The 5,819-nt window shown below is 51.0% G+C and overlaps 1 protein-coding gene across 9 annotated transcripts in view; it reads right to left on the reverse strand.

The window, feature by feature from the left end:
• The window catches only part of LOC143019304 (uncharacterized), a 376,276-nt gene extending 372,409 nt beyond the window's left edge, over nt 1–3,867 (reverse strand). For 4 of the 9 annotated variants that reach the window (XM_076174936.1, XM_076174944.1, XM_076174940.1 and 1 more), the window contains exon 1: nt 3,352–3,665. The gene's annotated coding sequence lies outside the window, so the exon portion shown is untranslated. Of the gene's footprint in view, nt 1–3,351; nt 3,666–3,704 lie in introns of those variants that run through there. The other 5 variants (XM_076174939.1, XM_076174938.1, XM_076174937.1 and 2 more) reach the window with 5 other exon arrangements.
• Between the last annotated feature and the right edge of the window lie 1,952 nt (nt 3,868–5,819).

Here is a 5,819-nt window from a genome sequence, read left to right on the forward strand (position 1 = left end):
ACTACCGAACTATATGCCAATTTAGTCCACGGGAGTTATAGTTACATGTTATCCTGTCCTCATGTGTTCATTGACTGATATTAGGACGATTTTATTTGGGGGAATATACTTTGGGGAAAAAATGGTGGCAGCTGTTTTGGCGACATTTGCGTGGCACATACCCAGCATTGTTATGCTTTTTATGCTGCATGTATAGTAAAACAAAAGTGACATTTGGACCAGCCCACTTAAGTTTTATTTGATTTGTTCTAATTATTTATCTATTTTGGCTCAAGACTCACGGTTGAAAACCTCTGCATTTGATGATAGATGAATTTTCACTGAAAAAATTCGATTGAACTATCATGGCAATTGAATAATGAAATATAATACTTGAAAACAAAACAACTTTTGCTGGGTTATACAGATTTGTTATGTTGAATGTACAATGTGTCACAATCAAGCAAGTTCTCTATGTAAGAACCATTCGACGACCAAAAACAATTCGCTAAGATACAAGTGAACAAAATCTTCAGAAACTCCTTAGATTCCCCTACAAAATCCAATGTACGAAATGAGTTTCTTTAAATTTCGTCACCATCAAATGACTTGTGTACACATGTACAGTATCAAGGTCTATTCACTTCTGAGTACTGTTATGTACAACTACTGTACAACCCCAAAAACAACTTTGGAATAACGTAATTCGCTTAAGCACAAAAACCTCTTTGACAGAAGTGTTCTAGTGAAGAGAAGGAAACTATATTAGATGCATGACAACTAAAAATGGATGGATTAATTTTTGAAGGGGCGACAACACTTGGTTACTACCGATTACATTAACCTTTGCATACACATACTCTGACATACCTAACATTCTTTTCCTTGCAGTGGTTGAATAAATGCAGCAACTGAGATAGCATTACCATGATTACATTGTACATACACTTAGTAACTACAAACTTCCTTACAAGTACAACAAAAACAAACGAATAGACACAACATCCAGATTTTTGCTCACATATACTATGACTATAGTACTATGCATGGACACTATACTGTGTACGGAAGTTGTACACACTAAAACTAGTAATTAGATGGACAGTCACTTTTCTGGTGTCGAACAACTGTTATGGTACCAGCTGTCCAAGGAATATCGTTACCCAACTTCACATGACTCATGCAGCCTACCGCGACACAAATGCCCCCGTTGACGCCTCTGTTCACACAGCCTTTGGGCGGCGTTCACATTACTCTCCTCCATGCCAGACAACGTCCAGATTTTTTGCATTAAAGAGAATGACACGTGTTTGTGCTCATTCCCTTAAGAGTTCTGCAAGACACACACATACCCTATGGGCTTCACGCCCGTGTTCATTACCTGCACGTCGTGTTTCCGTCGTGTTTCTCTCTCTCTCTTTCTCTCTCTCACCCCCCTTTCTCTCTCTACTCTCTCGCTCTCTCTCTCTCTCACTCAATTCCAGCGTGCGGCTTCTGTCTTCAGCAGGTAAGGGCACAGTTCAATGTGGAGTTTTGGTTATTTAAGACGTTATTTACGTCAAGAAGCACTGTCCACTCAGCCCGTTCCGTCCGGCCCGCAGATGGGGCGTGGGAGCTTGCTCACGGGCACTTGGCCAACACCAGCTCTCTGCACGCCTACATATCACACATTATGTCAACTGCTATCACGTTTATCACTGCACAAACTGGAAGCGCTTGTGTGCTACGGCGCCATGCACAACATGATCCAATAGCATGATCACCGGCACTGATACTACTACTACTACTGCTACACATCAAGCGCTAATGCACGACTGGGGGACTCATTGTCCACGCTTCCTGTCAGAGACGAGTCGTCCCAGCGGTAGTAGTAGGATACGTCAAACATTGAACGTCTCCACGGGCACGTCAGACACTAAAGAATACGTCTTCAGGACACGTCAAAACAGGGAGAGAGAATAAAAAAAAATCACTATCGTCCACAATAAGTCTGAGAACGTCTATTTGACGTAACGTCAGGATCTACAAGTCCTCGTGACACGTCATAGAAGTGACAGTGTCAAAGCACTTCTTGTTTTCACGTGACGTTGATACGTTACGCTTTTTTCATGCTACGTCACACACCTCCACACCCACTGCACGTCAGAACACTAAATCGTCTTCTTGGTACGTCAAGACACGTCTTCAGTATGCGTCAAAGCACTTCGCAAACAGCACTGGCTGTCAAAGCAATACACACAATCCACCATGTAGAGAAAAGCTGTGTTAGTCAGGCGGTTGAGCACTACTCAGTGTTGTTAAAACAAGTCCTTGCGATGAGACAAAACAAAGACTACAGATCTCTCGACATGCCTAGCACGCCCACTGCCAAACACTCGTCCTCGTCTTGTGTCAAGTAAACTTCTTCGTCAGAATGGCAAGCACCCTCGATCTCCACAAGTGAGAAAGTACACAAGTTCGAGTCTGCGTTGTCAAGTTTGACGTGGCGAAAATCTCTGAGGGATCCTCCGCTCTCCACCACCTCACCTTCCCTCGGAGTCTTTCAAGTCACACTTGATCACACGTACCAAATTGAACTTTCTCGCAGAGTGCAAGTTTGCAACGTTGTTGCCAACAGTCATTCGTCCTTGCTGGCACCACTCGCTACGCACCTCGCATACACACATATATGCACGAGCACTCACTGTAGGGCACGTATATGGAAGTGTATGTGACTGACACGCACACGTACATACAAAAACGCACTCACGCAGACACAGATTCACATACACACACATATGTACCAGCACTGTAGTACACGTGCGTAGACACACAGAACATGTTTGCGCGTTCATTCACACAGGCACACACTTTCATCAGTAACCAGCAACTATATTCACATCTTGACAGTTTAAAAGTTTGCAAGCAGTTACAGTCCCCCCATCGCCCTGCCAAAGCGAAGCTAGTTGGGATGGCATGCAGCTGTAGGAGGTGTCACAGAAGTCTCAAGCCACACCTGCCTGCTTCTCATCACCTCAGGTGTTTATGCCTCAGTCACACCACATCGAAGTCCTGCCGAACTGGCCGGGTGACTGACTCACAGGCAGGCAGGGAGTCTAAGCTGACAGGCAGATAGGCTAGTAGACTGGTGGGTTGACTAGGTAGCAAAGCTAGCTAGCTCGGTGGCACTCGGGCGAGCGAGGAAGCGGGCAGGAGGGCGCGGGCAGAAGGCGCGCGCCGCGGTTGCTTGCTGGGAAGAGTTGCAACGGCACCGTGCAAAGCGAGCAAGCAAGCACAAGCAAGCAGAAGGGTTGGGGGTAGCAAGCAGGCATCTAAGAGGTGGCTGGGGGAGGGGGAGCGAGAGTCAAGAGAAGGAAAGCAAGTCAGCTACACCTGCTGACGGAGACGCAGCTGTGGGTGGTACAGCAACAGCAGCAGCAGCAGCAGCGGCAGCAACAGCAGCAGCTCTGGCACCTCGTCCCAGCCGCCGCTGCGTCACTGGGGTCAGTGAGAAAGGGGCTCAAACCGACCGAACGGCGTTTGTGTGTGTGAGTGAGACTGAACTGGACCCGCTCTGTGTCGTGCCTTCCGCCGCCTCGTGTTCCCCACCACTGTAACACTCAGCTACGGCCGCTCCTCCACGGCCACCCTCCGCGTCCACCCCCTCCACTCTCTCGCGCGCCACCTCCTCCTCCTCCTCCTCCGTCGCCTCTCCTCCTCCTCCTCCACCGCACGCCGCTGCCTACCGGGGGTTGCCAAAGGAACAAAACGGACGTTCACCGTTGTTTTCGAGGCGTTTAGGCCCTGCCTGGGCCTGTTGGCGTCACAATTAAACTGCACTAGTCCCCAGTACCGCGTACCAGACCCTACGGTACACAACGACACACCGTCGCCAGAAGTCAAGCTCACACTACTTCCCTGCATCAGCGACAACTGCCCGTCCCCTCCCCCCCTCCGCTCTCCCCCGTCCTCCTGCTGCTCCTCCTCCTCCTCCCTCTCCTCTCCCTCCCTCCCGGCCCCCCCCGTCTCCCCCCCGACGTATCTCCAAGTGCGTGGCAGCCCCCAGCCCCCCTCCACCAGCTGATGCCAACTGGGGTGGTATGTTTTCATCCTGGGCGAATGATTATGCAACGAGGTCCAGGCCTACCCTGGCGGGCGGGGAGATACTCCCTGGTCGTGCGACGGGCGGCGGTGGGCGCGACACGTGCAAGACATAGCGGGCGGCTCCTCCTCCTCCCACTCTCCCGCCACCTCTCTCTCTCTCTCTCTCTCTATCTATCTCTCACACTCCCTACAAACATGATTGTTTAGGTGATTGTCAGTCTAACTACTTTACACGCAGACCAACAAATAGCCAGGCAGGCATGGCATGGCACCCATCTCAAGGGTGCTAGTGGACGACGGGTGAAGAGGTGGAGGAGAAGGAAGAGAAGGAGGAGGAGGGGGAGGAGGAGGAGGAGGAGGAGGAAAGGGACGGATGTGGGGCAGTGGGCGAGCAGAAGCAAGGGCAGGATATGGGCAATGAAGGGCCGAGTCAGAGAGCCTTCCTACCTGCCCTCCCTATGGAGGCGGCACTCCCAGTGGCCCTCTCCCTGGATTCCCCCTCCGCCCCTCCCTCCTTCCCCCTAGTAACCTCAGCTTCTCTCCTCCCCTTCGTCTCCTTCTCCCCCACCCCCCGCCTTTCCCCCACCCACCCACCCCTTAGCCGTCCTCTATTTCTCACTTTCTCCTAAGCCATGGGATCATACGAGAATGCATGTTCTTTAGTGTCGCGAAGTCCCTCTACGTGTTTACCATCTATGGCGAAACAGTTGCTAAGGCAAGGCCTGGCTACCCACAGTTCTCTCTCTCTCTCTCGATGTGATCAGCATGAGTGAAATAGCAGTGGGTCCTTGTGTGCATGACTAGGGCTGGCACTGTCAGTCAGTGACACCCACCCTTCTTCACCCCTCCCCCACCCCCAGGCCGGGTGGACAGTGTGCACTGCCCCCACTGTGCCAAGGTGACACGTAACGTTAAATAAAACCCCCAAAAGTCTAATCACGGAGGAGAGTTTTCCTACCTGACACATATACTGCAAAAATTCTCCTACCTCAGGCAGCCGCGGCTCCCAGTCCCCCTCTCCCCCCCGCGCGCTGGCAGTGGGGTTCTGGGGGGGAGAAAGGGGGTAGACGGGGGGACTAGTGGAGGGAGTCCAGGGAGGGGACGGTAGGAAGGCGGAGGAGACAACCTTGACTCGGGTGAACAAGTACGACCCCGCTATGGTGGACACCAGGAATGCCAACTCCGCTATAACGCCCATGCGGTAAACTTGCATCTAGGCTCTGCGCCTCTCAAATCGCTCCTCTTCCTACACACGGGGTAAATTTTCCGCCAGGACCCACGTGCAACCCCCAGGGATCACTCCTGACAGCGATACAAACCCTTGCGGCACCCGACGTAGCCAGCAGCATTGTATAAATTCTGTTATCTGTGTCCGTGGGCCTACCCGAGAAATCCCTAGCTGGTAACGCAGGCAGATGCAAGCATGACGTCACGACCGACACATTCTATGACATTCACAAGGGGGATTGGGTTCACAACGCCTCCATCCCGCTTTCAAGCACAACACAAGGCTGTGTATAGATTTCTTCACGTTCTCTCATACACAGCAACGCACAAACATGCTCTCACGCAAGCAGTCTCTCCCTCGTCCCATACACATTCGCACAAACAAGCTTAGATATAAAAAAAATTATAAACACGCAGGCACACAAACGCACCCATTCACACTCAAATAAGGACAGCAGTGCCAACGCTAGCCTTAAGCACTGCTGCGTATTTCGCTGGCGATGTGACACAATGGGTCCTGCGCAGTGCGG

The sequence above is a fragment of the Oratosquilla oratoria genome, chromosome 37 (assembly GCF_046742065.1).
Source record: "Oratosquilla oratoria isolate Oo_2021 chromosome 37, ASM4674206v1, whole genome shotgun sequence".
NCBI classification, from domain to species: Eukaryota; Metazoa; Arthropoda; class Malacostraca; order Stomatopoda; family Squillidae; genus Oratosquilla; species Oratosquilla oratoria.